Raw genomic sequence first — 14,801 nt, forward strand, 5'->3', positions numbered from 1 at the left:
TTTGTACGATATGAGTATCAAATGAAAGGTGTTAATGAGTATTTTTAAAGGGAGTAATACTTAGTTCCATAGGTGGACGCCGTTTCGAGATATCGCCATAAAGGTGGACCAGGGGTGACCCTAGAATTTGTTTGTACAAGTAAGCACGTGAACTAAGTTCATTAAAGATATGTCGATTTATGCTCAAGTTATCGTGTTAACGGCCATGCGGAACGACAGACGGACGACTGTGTATAAAAACTGGGCGTGGCATTAACCGATTTCGCCCATTTTCACAGAAAACAGTTAGCGTCATAAAATCTATGCCCCTACCAAATTTCAAAAGTATTGGTTAATTTTTGTTCGACTTATGGTGTTAAAAGTATCCTAGACAAATTGAATGAAAAAGGGCGGAGCCACGCCCATTTTGAAATTTTCTTTTATTTTTGTATTTTGTTGCACCATATCATTACTGGAGTTGAATGTTGGTATAATTTACTTATATACTGTAAAGATATTAAATTTTTTGTTAAAATTTTACTTTAAAAAAAATTTTTTTTAAAAGTGGGCGTGGTCCTTCTCCGATTTTGCTAATTTTTATTAAGCGTACATATAGTAATAGGAGTAACGTTCCTGCCAAATTTCATCATGATATCTTCAACGACTGCCAAATTACAGCTTGCAAAATTTTAAATTACCTTCTCTTAAAAGTGGGCGATGCCACGCCCATTGTCCAAAATTTTACTAATTTTCTATTCTGCGTCATAAGTTCAACTCATCTACCAAGTTTCTTCGCTTTATCTGTCTTTTGTAATGAATTATCGCACTTTTTCGATTTTTCGAAATTTTCGATATCGAAAAAGTGGGCGTGGTTATAATCCGATATCTTTCATTTTAAATAGCGATCTGAGATAAGTGCTCAGGAACCTACATACCAAATTTCATCAAGATACCTCAAAATTTACTCAAGTTATCGTGTTAACGGGCGGACGGACGGACGGACATGGCTCAATCAAATTTTTTTGCGATCCTGATTATTTTGATATTTGGAAGTCTATATCTATCTCGATTCCTTTATATATGTACAACCAACCGTTATCCAATCAAACTTAATATACTCTGTGAGCTCTGCTCAACTGACTGTAAAAAATTCAAAATTATCACAGTGTCCGACGAGGTTTTCTTCAAAATTTAAATAAAAATTCAAATGTTTGTGGATAAAGTTCAAAATATAAAATTTCGTCTGGCCAGACGACAACGCTGTGTTGAATATATTCACCGCTAATCCGAGGGTTAAATGAGATCGTACGTTTTGAATTTAGTAGAAAACAAGTAAGGAAGTTCAAGCTTGGACGAACACTATATAGTATATAGTTTATATATACTATTATATACAGTTTCGCGATACGAACGTTAGTAGAAGGTGTGAAATAAGTGGAGTTTCACTAAATTCGTTACAATATTTTATGCCGATTCCGAACGGCATCTGCAAGTAAGATGAGTTTTCACTGAAAACGTTTTCATGGCAGAACTACACTCGGAGTGCTTGCCAAATCATGCCGAAGGCCGAACCCGCTTTAAAAAAATTTTTCTAATTAAAAAAAACTGTTTTTAAATGCCATAAGTCGATCAGAAATCTTTTAAATCATTGAATGTTCGTGATGATTCTCTTTAAATGTATCCTTAAAATATATGTAAGAGCACACAAATGGGTATATATATATACTATAAGTATAAAGTATCGATGCTGCTCACTTAGTACTTGTATCGTTCTATCACGACTCGTGCAAAAGTTTACTCTCGAGAAAGTTCAACACTCGGCTAAGCTAACGCAATTTTAGCGTACACGTAACGTTCTAAAAAGTTAGCTCGTGGTTAACCTTTCTGCGCTTATTCATGTTTTCGAACCCAACTTTCTGTTTGGCAATAAAAAGACAGGGAATATTCCACACATTTTCGTACTATTCGTTAATTTCCAAAAAATGGCAATGAGGCCGAAAAAATCATCGCAAGCACTCATAATGATATTTAATATCCCATAACTTATGTTTTTTACAAATTTGAGAACTGCTTGGAAATGTTTAATTTCGGAAAAGTTAAACACCACTGGGAGATTTTGATTCACTTTTTCGAGATTCTTTTATAATTGCAACAAAATTGAATCTACATTAACGACCACCCTAATGGATATTCATAAACACTGATCAAGATGAAAGTGTGTTTAATGTGTTGTTATATTTTGTTAATTAATTTTTTTTTATTGTTGGCAATGAAATTACTAACAAGCGCCAGAAAGTTGACGTTTACTTTTTTAGTTGTGTTTTAATTTCACTGAATACGAAAATAAAACTAAGTTTCCGGTCTTCTACGTACACTCAGAAAAAAACACTTATCTAAGATAGGGGACAAGTTGCCATACAAATGATCTTCAAATTGAGACAAATTTCTTATTTATGTATACAACTTTTCATTAATGTGATGCAAATTTTTTCTTTATATTTTTTTCACTCAAGAGTACTTCATTGAATATTTCTCCAAATAGCGGTATTGGTGCGTTCTCTGCGTGTAGTATTTTTGATCTCGAAAACGTGGAACATTTTCTGCGTTTCCTAGATTGAGAGAATTGCCTTTATATACACATATTTCATGAAAAAAATATATGAAGGTAAAACCATTCTCTCTTCTCGGTGGCGATACTGATTTTGTGAATTTAAAAAAAAAAATTGAAATCACTCTCTGTAACTTTGTGGAAATGCCAAACCAAAGGAAACAAACAAAAGTAATTAAAAGTTTGATTTTTCAGATGCCAGATAAAATATTGTAACGAATTTACTGCAATTCCGCTTATTTCAAATCTTCTACTAAGGTTCGAATCACTAAACTGTTGAATAAATAACTCCAATATTGAATAATGGAAAAATGGCCTTTATTAAAATACTTCACAATAAATAACTCTACTATTGCCCGACAGATAGCGTACTTGATCAAAACTGCTTCTAGCGCCTCTATTGTTGAGGCCTTTTATACTCTTTGATTTTCTCGTTGCATCTTCTAGGCTCTTCTGTTCTCGAATCTACTAGTTGATTATCTGTTATAATTATAACTACAGATGTACGTGTATAGCTCTCATGTACGCGTGTGTTTGTGAGCGACACTTCCCCAATTATAATTGTATATCTCAGATAAGATATCTGCGTCTGTTTGTTGCTTCTCCGCTGCGTATACGTACATATGTGTAGGCATAATGATTGAATTATTGATGTGCATTCACGTCACTGCTTAGCATCGGCTTAGAGATGGCAGTACCCCTTAGTGTTGCTAATATTCGTAACAATATTTATAATCATTCGTAAATTTTAATGGCGCATAGTTATAGTCAAAATAAAATAGGGTTTAAATTTAGGTGCAGCTTTTTTGACAAATAGCTCATAGAAACTGAAATTTGAAGCTTCTTGCCGTTAAAAAGGGGGCAGAAATGACTGTTTATATATACTATATATACCAGCTATCTCTATCATTTTTTTAGAAAACAGTATATGCTATATACGCAAGCATTTGCTGAAATTTGAAGCGGTTAAAATGGTGTAGAAATTGCGAAAAGTTTCTTACCTGCACAATTGGTTGTAGGGGACATATCCTATATATACGGCCGATCTCTTCGATTTCTTCAAACAACAACATTTGCTATATACGTAAGCATTTGGTGTAATTTTAAGCTTTTAGCTGGTAAAATGGGGCAGAAATTACGAGAAGTTTCTTATCTGAACAATCGGTTGTGGGGGATATATGTTATATATACGGCCGATCTCATTCATTTTTTCAGACAACAATATGTGCAATATACGAAAGTATATGGTGATGTTTTAAGCTTCAATCTGATAAATTGAGGAAGATATGACAAAAATACTCTTTTCTGAAAAATCGGTTGTATACGGGATATATCCGATCCGGCCGGTTCCGATTAATGTCTAATCGGACGCCAGTCAAACAAACCACCGCTGTATAGCTAAATGGTTAGCGCAGCATGCCTAAAGCGTACTGATGATGAAGGCTTAGCACCCTTCGAAATGGATCATTCTGCGCAGCTATGGCAGGTTGTCTGAAAAATTGTCTACTTACTATTCCAAAATCAAAATACAATTTTTCAAATTTAGAAAAATTTAAAAAAAATAATAACAATAATTATCATTAGAAAAAAATTATTGTTCTGGCCTTGAGCTCGAATTGAACCTTGAATCATTTATCAATAGGCCTATAAAAACAATTGTCTAATTGGACACCTAAATATACCCACTCACCAAATTTTATCAAGATATCTCAAAAATTGAGGGAGTAGTTTGCATACAAACAGACAGACGGACATGGCTAAATCTACTCAGCTCTTCATCCTGATCATTTCGGTATACTTATTGGTGGGTCTATCTATTTCGCTTTAAGGTCTTACAATTTTGAGATCCGTGACAAAGTTAATATACCATTTCATTTTCATGAAAGGTATAATAACAAAAACCACAAACGGGAAATGTGAAGTTAAGTCATATACAAACAGATATAGTGCAGTGATAGCCCAGTGGTAGGCCTGCGGTGTTAGAAATTTGACGACTCAAGTTCGAATCTCACTCGGGAAGAAATAATTTCTAATTTAATAATACAAAGATATCTCATGAGATATTGGGCAAGGTCGAAATAGCTATGTTGTTGTTGTTGTAGCGATTAGGTTACTCCCCGAAGGCTTTGGGGAGTGTTATCGATGTGATGGTCCTTTGTCGGATACAGATCCGATACGCTCCGGTAACACAGCACCATTAAGGTGCTGGCCCGACCATCTCGGGAACGATTTATATGGCCACATTGAACCTTCAGGCCATCCCTCCCTCCCCACCCCAAGTTCCATGAGGAGCTTGGGGTCGCCAGAGCCTCGTCTGTTAGTGAAACGGGATTCGCCGCTCGAAGGTGAGGTTGACAATTGGGTTGGAGAAGCTATATATTGCGCTACACAACCCCTTGAATCCCAATATAGCTATATTATCAGCCAGTATGTTTAATTCGTTTCAGTTTTTCCATCATAATAAAATTACAATAATTTAATAAGAGAAATTATTGTGAATATGTCTCAAACTCATTAATAAATGAATGTAAATCAAGAAAAATCAAGAATCAATCATATTAATAATTATCAAAGATTTTGTATGAGTTTTTTACAATAATGTGCTTGGAAAGGACAGGAGCTTGAATGTACCTGAAAATATGGGCATTGGGGTGGGTCGATTTATTAGCCGATATCGCGCCATCGATTTTTGGACAGGATTTGGGCTCAGGAAAAAAAGTTCCACTACGCAAACCCAAAAAAATTATTTTGGAGCTTGCGAAATTTCATTTTTTTTTTACCTTTTTTCGACTTTGATTTTTAAGGTTTTTTTCATGACACATTTGATTATAAAATTTTCATGTATTTTTTTTTTTCAAAAAACTGTTATCCACAACGTTCTTAGCGGACATCTTTCAAAAAAATGAAATTTCGCAGGCTCGCAAATTATTTTTTTGGGTATGCGTAGTGGAACTTTTTTTCCTGAGCCCAAATCCTATCAAAAAATCGATGGCGCGATATCGGTTAACTTTCGTCCATACAAATCGGCCCACCCTAATAAACAAATTCTCATAGACTTGTTGAGGACATGACATTTGATAAACCTCATATCGTTTTTACTGCTAACTTTTAATTTAGTACATGGGCTCTATTAAGCTCAACTTTGCCCCGCATCTATTCTGAGTAAAAACTTGACTAATATCCATACTCTCAGAAAACAACTTTGAATTTCTTATTTTTGCTGCATTTTAACCTAAACCGGAAATGTTGTTGTCTCAATTCAAAACTGCAAAACGACTAAATCTAACCATAGAATAATATTTTTGTTGTAATTGTCAAACGTGTCAGCGCCTTAGTAGATTTTTTCGTTTAAGCTTTTTTTATTTTAGATTAATGGGTTTGCGTTTAAATTCTGGCATAAAACCAAGACGCGCAACATGAAAAAATAGGACAGACAAGCGACATACCACAGACTACAAAAAGTCTAAAACAAATATTAAAAAAAAAAACGAAAAAAGAGATATATGTCAAAGACAAGTTGTATCCACTTGCTGTATATAATTATATATGCGTAGGTAGGCATGTGATCGATATTAAATGGAGTCAAGAAGTTGCTTCATATTGTCCCCAAAGATCAATGATTGTTTTTTTGTTCTTCTTGATCTTAGTATGCATGAGGCCTGCATGACTACTGACGCGTTTGCTAATGTCACTCACAATCCCCAATAAAATGAAATTCAATTAGCATTCAAGCTGTGCGGCTGTCTACATAGCATAGCATAGCACAATAGCCGACAACATGTGGTGGCATAAGACAACAATAGCAATGCAACAAGTGTAGAACGCTTTGGAAGATGAGATGTGGATTCAAAAAAAGAAGAAGAAACCAAAAAATTATATACTTACATACATATATGCAATAAAAGTCAGTAGATGAAGATCATCAGTAGATGAGAAGATGAAAAGATCAGTGTGAGATCAATCAATAAATCAAGTCAATCATGTTAACTCGCACTTCTGACTACTGACTGACTCCAATTGACTCCAACACTTTTGGATAGGTCTTATTGTTATTGTTTTTTTTTTTTTTTTTTTTGTTAAGAGCTCATCAATCAATCGAAACTTTTGAGTATTTAATTTGTGTCACTTATGTACTTAGGTTATGTCATTGATTGATTGTATGTCATTAAAACAAAAGCTTTCGAGTTTATCTCTCCCTTTTCTCTCTCTCACTATTCCTTATTTATTTTTCTTTTCTTTGCCCATTCAATCTACAACTTGAATTTTTGTTTATATATTGGAAATTTGTATGATAATCTTGGTAGTGGCACCGTTACTTATGACGCCACTGACACACATTCTTTGCTCCAAAATTTTGAACGGCGGATATGCTGAACTTTATAACCGCAAACAGGGTGATTCATCGAAAAGATACTTTCACTTCGAAAATTTTAGCAGCTTAACAAAATTTTTTTTATTGCATAAGATTGGGCACTGGCACAGTATTGTGGGCGTGAGGGCTTAGCCGAATTCAATTGTGAACGATTATCGAGCTGCTTAGGAGCATGCATCTAAGCCAGAATGTTACGCGGTCTTTGTTTATTGGATGATTTGCAGTCGGGTGTATATGAACGTAGTCTTTACGATACGGGACTGCTTACGGAACTTATTTCGGTCGTTCAAGATGCGCTGCTGTGATGAACAGTTAGTACTACATTTCTGAGCTCGCCTTGCCGTATAGTTGCTCGTACGACCCAGATATTGAACTCCAAAAGTCGGAACAGCGAGAAAATGGTGCTCAAGCTGAGAAAGAAAAACACGTTATAAGCTATTGGGACCTTGATAGCGAAGACAGCATGTAGTCAGTGGGCATGGTGAGTGAGCGGTATGTGATCCCGGACAGAAAAATGAAGATGAGAAAGGAACGAGACAAAGCGGAGAAGGAAGTGTTTTCAAACTACAAGACAGCATTAAGAATTGTTCAGTGTTTGGGAACCGTTATAGGATCAATTGACCGAGAGGGCGAGCGCTTGACTCGAACAACAGTAGAAGCAGATCGAAGGCAGATCGATGACGAGTAGTGCAATCAATCCTCGACCCGCTAAGGAGGAAAAAGCCCAGGGCGGAAAAAACGATCGGTTGAAAGCGGTGAGTCCACTTTGAAGCGGGGGAAAAGGGATGGGAAAGTTTTATGCCCAGGACTGTGAGGCAAGCCATCTGCCTCTAAACCTCTAAGGTAAAATGCAGGGAAGTCACGCAACAGCGGGGAGATAGTATTCTAGCAAAATATTAAGTGGTTGGTAAGCTAAAGGAAGGTGGCAATGAGGCTCCAGCTTAATCGGTCATTCTAAAGGGGGTAAAGTTGCAGCTCCAATTCTCCCTTAAAATATGAACAAAGTGGAAAATCGCTCATTTACTGTAGCTTTAATAGACAGTCTCCATGAGCAGACGTCTACCCAAAGCTGGAGATCTGTAGGAAAAGAATTTCTTAGTATCATGATCGGAATGATGCGAAACGAACCAAATATGTCATTGTCATTTATCGATTCAGCGGTATGGCTAGGCAGAGGCTGTTTAAACCTCCAAAGGCAAAATGAGCGCACAGTTTACGGTTATGCGTGGATCACAGATTCCCACAACATTAAAAGGTTGATGTATAGATCCCATGCGTAGCGAAGTCGGAGAATATGCTACTCCTACCAACACAGTATACGAATTTTCTTAACTGCTCTTCGCCTATGGACGTGGAAGCAGGCTGCTTCCACAAGGAGCTTGAGAAAATGTGCTGGAGAACATACATTATATATTTACGCTTAAGGAAGAGAATATTCAAAGAGAGCAATCAGAGCACGGTAGAACCGGGCGAATTAGAAAGGGTGCCTTCAGTCAAGGGGGCAAGGGGAGAAGTAAACATAACGACGATGTAGTTAGGGAGGGAGTTCAATGATTTCGCGTGGCCGACGAATAAACCCTCAATAAGGCAATCTTCGCGCGAGTTCCAACTAACATTTAATGGAAGTTTGTTTGAGGTGGTGCTGATATAGAAGCATTGCTCTTTATCGGGACGAAAGATTTTGGAACTCAGCAGGCTTGGATTCGGCGTTTACTACCCGAAATTGGAAGGCAGTGTGAGAGCTGCAGTCTGTTTAAGTACATGGGTGAGATAAGAGACAGTCAACCATATACTTTATCAACCAAGCAGGAAAGGTGTAGAGCTAAGCATGTGGCTCGTGTCAAAGACCATGTGGAAGTCGTATCACATTAGTTTAACAAAGCTAGTGTAAAGATGGCGGTTTTAAATAACACTGTCACGGATAAAACTATGGATATATTATGTGTGGTTCTTACAAACACATTCAGTTCAACCTGAACTACTATTTCGGTAACTGCTTAAACGATTTAGTTGAAATCAGAAAATAAAATACATTCAAATGCTTTTGACCATGATTACTTCAAAATATTGTCACCTATTTATTATTTTTTTAATATGGGTTGCAAACGAAAGATATTTTACGGCTCACTTAAACATACATATTTTTAGTAGGGTTGCCACCTTACTATGTTATACATATTGTGACGAATATTAGTATCACCAAGCTGATACTAAGTAAATAAAGGCAGAACAGCAATAAAACAAGCTGCCACTTTTGTATACATCAAATCAATCATCATTTACCATACATACAGCAGATACAGCAGTTCTAGAAGGTGAAACGTCTAGACTTTGGTAGAGGTATGCGAGTGAAGCAACGGAAAGTATAAAAGCAGCGCAAGCTGAGTAGTCAGTAAACAGTTTGATTTAAAAACGCTATCAGTTGCGAAGTGAAGTATAATCGTGAAGTATAATTGTACTAATCCCAAAGTAGTCTAAAAAATTGGAGTAATTTATTCAACAGTTTAGCGATTCGAACGTTAGCAGAAGGGTTCAAATAAACGGAATTTCTCAAAATTCGTTATAATATGTATATATGTATATCGGCCACTACCTCGAAAGCAGTTTAACCAACTTCGGAAAAATTTTACATAAAGGTGTCTCGATATATTCTAAGGTCCCCTACTTAATTGTTGTTTGTTGACATCTTTTACAGGGCTGCACATATTCAAAACAAATTTAATTAGACATGCCTATTTGGGTATCAAACGAAAGGTATTTTACGTCGTCAGGGTTGCCATTAAACCTTATTGTATATCTGCTGCTATCCAACCAATTTGGATAACATTTTGAATATAGGTACAAAGCTGCATTCTAAGCTAATTTTGCTAGGTGTTTCCACTAAGGACTCATTATAGAAGTTGCCACTTGGTTACACTTGTTTTAAATGATAATAAAAGTGGCAATATTTGTATCAAATGATAGGTACTGTGACGAATATTAGCATCACTAAGCTGATACTAAATAAATAATCACGCAACAATAAAAAAACATGAAGCAAACTCTCGTATATACATGAACACATCAATCATCACACACACACATATATAAAAGGCAACGAAGAGATAACTAACGCACAGATGTAGTCATCAGCCGAAATTGTTACGCACACATACACACGCATATATGTAGCTCAATTACCAAGTAGGAGATACAACAATTCTTGAAGGCGAAACGTATAGACTTTAGTAGAAATATGCGAATGATCCAACGGAGAGTATAAAAGCAGCGCAAGCTGAGTAGTCAGTAATCAATCTTGATTTAAACAGGCTATTGGTTGTGAAGTATAATTGTGAAGTACTACTCCCAAACTAAGCTAAATAAAGACCATTTTAAAATACAGAATATTGGAGTGATTTATTCAATAGTTTAGCGATTCGAACGTTAGCAGAAGGTTCAGAAGCCGGAATTTCTCTAAATTCGTTACAGTATTTTACCTTGCTTTTGCATTAAAAATAGTTTTAAGTGGAATTACCTTGCTTTAATATCGAATTATTTAGCGAATTTTTCAGCAAATTTTTTGAAGTAGTAGTTTAGTATAAAATTTCTAAAAAAAAGCTGTAGGTGCCTTTCAGAATCTTAGTAAACTATGTATGTATGTCTTATAACCTAATTAAGTTTTATAGTAAAACTTTTTCCGCAACGAGTCATATATAGCTTAGCAGATAAAAGCACCCAAGAACGTGCTCAGAATTTGGACGATTCTTAAATAATTTCACCTATGAACGCTCAAACATAACTAAACACAAATTTACATACAAATAATAATTCTTTACTCAATTGCATTCAACATACATAAGATTAGGGCCAACAAGTTCGACATGGAATTGGTATTGTCACCGGCACGCATTTGAGTATGCGACGCATGCCATACCTTCTCAACCACCGCCCCACAACTCCATCATTTCACCATAAACAAGTAACGACCGATGTTAACCATTTGCACATCTTTCTTTGTTTTTATGTATGTGTGTGTTGGTGCGAGGTGTGTACGACGGCGCAGTGAGTTCAGTCCGCGCCGCGAAAGTGTGTCACAGTAAGCTAACTAGCGAGCCAAAAATAAACCAACACCAACAATGGTTTCGAAAAAAAACAAGAAAACAAAGTATGTAAATAAATAAATAAATAAAAAATTACATTAAATATAAATGGGAAGAGAAAATATTATATGCAAAGGTAAGTACAAAGTTGTCGTTGTTGTTTTAGCTATTGATTTTTTTATTACATATGTTTCTGTTTAGCCTGCGCATAGTTGGCAGAATTGGGTTAGGAGTTGTGCTATATTTAATTTTTTTGTTGAACACCATATATAGGATTGAACTTAGAACCAGGGAAGCGCATCCACGCTTGAGAATTATCTCACTCCTCGTTCAAAACTTGTTCAACACGGATTGTAACGGCTCAACGCTGATGCTTCGCTGCGGCTTAGCGTAATATAAAAACAATTGGAAAGTCATCAAATCTATTAAATACATAAATGTTAGGCACTATAACCTCCAAAGCGATTTCAGGCCGAGCTTCTCTTTCAATTTGCGTCGTGCTCCTTTTAATTGATTTACTGCTTTATGCCGACTCCGAACGGCATCTGCAAGGCGAATGAGTTTTCACTGAGAGCTTTTCATGGCAGAAATACACTCGAAGTGCTTGCTAAACACTGCCGAGGAGCTTAGAAACATTTTCCTCTAATTGAAGAAATTTGTTTCTAAAATTTTGATATTGCTTTTCCCGGGGCGTGAACCCAGGATCGTGGGTGTGGTAGGCGGAGCACGCTACCATCACACCGCGGCGACCGCCATAAAAGCTATTAAAGTCATGAAAATACCAATGAGCTGGCAAAACGAGATGCAGCGCTCGATGTATATGCGCTAGACGTCCCAGTCTGTGTTGGAAGAAGTAAAAAGGAAACACGAAGTGAATATGAGTAATCAGTCAGGCAACGTGCGGGACTGCAAAATCTCTCAAGTCATCTGCAAGTCTTACGATATTAGCCAAACAAGGTTGATGTCTGGCGTCGCATGCTTTTACCTTAGGCTTCTTCGGCTGTAGAGTGCGGGCTAGAGGCAGAAACGAACACATTTCTTGTTTGCATCTTGCACCAGCGAGCTCAAGACTCCAGCTATTAGAGGTGGGAGCAATTAAGCTAGGTCTTAGAAAACTTCTGGCACTTGTCAAGAGGACGAAGTTACTTTATAAGTTAGATGAAGGTACTTTATTGGGGTTTTCCGTTTCGTCGTCAGACAAAATGCTGTACGTTCAACCTATGACAGGTTTGACCGGCCAGTTTAAACTGACCTAATAGACACTGGTGGGAGAGAGACTTCGTCGCCAAGTACTGTCATTGATACGAGCCCTGTCCCGGAAGGTGGACAAAGAAGGTGTTTTGGGCTCCACGAAAAGTTAAGCCTCCGCAATGAAACCTCCATCTACCTACAAGACTCAGGCTGATCCACTTCGCCGATGCTCAAAACTTGGTCATAGCCAGAACCATGTTCAAGCGTAAAAATATAAGTTAAAGTTCACGGCAGTACCCGATCGAAATATACGTAATTGCATCGGCCACGTCATGGCAGACGGACGGCATCCGTGGCTCGAAAAACTATCATCGACGTGGATAATTATTTCGTGACGGTCAAAATACGCACCCGACTCTACGTGGCTGAAAGCAGGGAACAAAAAACACAACCAATGCTAGACGACGTAAGGCTGCAATCGCAACAGTCTGCCAATGATTTCGAATCTCACACCTCTTTGACAGCACAAGTCAACGCAACGGAATGCAGGGAAAATCGGTTACCGGATCCACGAAAAACACAACTGGTATGATGAAAACTCGGCGAGCTAGCAACCTATGTGTAAAGGGTGCTTAGATTATGAAGGAATCACATCTATGTGCCCTTAAATGGAGTGAGCGATGAAACGCCTAGGAAACATCATGAGCCCCAGCTCGCAATCGATAATAATGGAATTAATGTTACCCATTACAACATTGATATCATCGATCTTAACACCCGTGCGTGTCGTAAGTTCTGCTTACTCTAAACAGAAAAAAGATGCGAAAAGGTTGGGTTTGATGACGAATGAGGACAACACCTGCAGTCAGCAAGCAAAGAGTCAGCGCACCTGCCTTTTGACAATCACGCCTTCGCTGGTAGCAAATAATTTCGAAAAAGTAAAAGGCTTAGTTTATTTGGGAACCGGCTGAAATATAACTCTTGACGAAAAGGATCTACTTTGGACTAAGTAAGCAATTGAATAGTAAAGTCCCCTCTCGGAAAACAAAAGTCTTCAAATCACTTATAATACCCGTTCTGCTAAATAACTCAGAACCATGGAACTAGCCAAAATCTGATGAGCAGCTCTGGGTGTGCTCGAAAGAAAATTTCTTCATACGATCGCTAGTCATGTTATGCGAATGAAAGATGATATTACGGCCAAAAAGGTATTCTTATTCGACCCCAGAAAGAGGAAGCAGAAGAGGAGGATGGCCCCACTCCGCTGAAATAACCAGGTGGAAAACGATTTAAGTTATCTTGTTGTTACCAATTGATGCCAGTTATCACAACGAAGAAACAAATAGCGCGATTTTTGGTTAAGCGCTAATTTAGTTATTAAGATCCAGTCGATTATTTTAAAAAGGGTAAAAGTCTACAACGGTGCTGGAATGATAATACACGTCGATAAATAACATGAGACGTGTCAAAGGCCTCAGTACAATAATGTGATGGCGGAAATAAAAAACTTCACCTATGTCAAAGTTCTCCTGGGTTTTTTCGTATTTTTGTTAATAGCTATTGATATAAGACAACTTTTTTATTTCCGCCTTCGGATTATAAATACTTAGGCCAAAACGCGCCTTTTGACACCTCTCCCGACATCCTTGGACTTGTATTAGAAGTCGACGCTTATGCAAATCGCATAAATTTAGGTCAAACTCCACAATCGTCAGTTAAGAATGAAGTCCATATTTTTTTTAGAAATAATATTTTCAACTGATTTCGCTTTACTTTTTCATCTGTGGCGCTTGTTTATTGCACTTTTTTGTTATCGAATTTTTATGTTTTTTACTTCATTATAAAATTCCTTCATTCATTGTACACTGAATTTAATTGCCACCTCAAGTATTTGTTGTCACTCGTTTACACACTTTGGCCACTTTCCACTTGTTATTCTAACGGTAATACGCATATTTCTACCAACGAGTCATACACAACAAGTTAATATGATGGCAACTAAACACACACACACACACACATACATATTAAGTAGATGTCAGGAAACCGGAAATTATTAATCCACATACAAACAAAAGTATATGTATGGTACGTAGTTACATATATACATATATGTATGTAAGCAGATTTAAACTATTTTCACATATTTTTTTATACCTCAAAATGCATGCAAAATTCCACAATAAATTTTTTTTATTTAATTAGCAAGTTTCTAAATCCTTTTGAAAACAGTAAAAATTTCACTATACTTCTTGCTTTTTACTTAATTCAAGCTAATTGTTTTCTCTTTATTTTTTGCTTGGTATTTATGCACTCAAATATTGGTTATTGCACTGCAACTAATTCGAGGACGGTGTGCCTCGTCCGAAGGCCAAATGGAAACTGATTTGTCCAGCGGCAACAAGTGGACAACCAACAAACCAAAGCAGAAGTTCACAAATCCATTTTAAAACTGTTAAGCCGCCAATAATAACAGCAGTGGAGCAGCAACAACAATCAAGAGAGTTCTAAAACAAATTCTTTGCATTATAAACATAACATTTCTTCTTTCACTTAAAGCTGGAGACATTGG

At 36.9% G+C, this 14,801-nt stretch overlaps 1 protein-coding gene across 1 annotated transcript in view; it reads right to left on the reverse strand.

Moving 5' to 3' along the window:
- Positions 1–14,583, reverse strand: part of mas (masquerade) — a 32,980-nt gene extending 18,397 nt beyond the window's left edge. The window contains exon 1 of the mRNA XM_067757568.1: positions 14,387–14,583. The gene's annotated coding sequence lies outside the window, so the exon portion shown is untranslated. The remainder of the gene's footprint in view (positions 1–14,386) is intronic.
- Positions 14,584–14,801: the final 218 nt, after the last annotated feature.

Source organism: Eurosta solidaginis, chromosome 5, assembly GCF_040869045.1.
Source record: "Eurosta solidaginis isolate ZX-2024a chromosome 5, ASM4086904v1, whole genome shotgun sequence".
In the NCBI taxonomy this organism is placed as follows: Eukaryota; Metazoa; Arthropoda; class Insecta; order Diptera; family Tephritidae; genus Eurosta; species Eurosta solidaginis.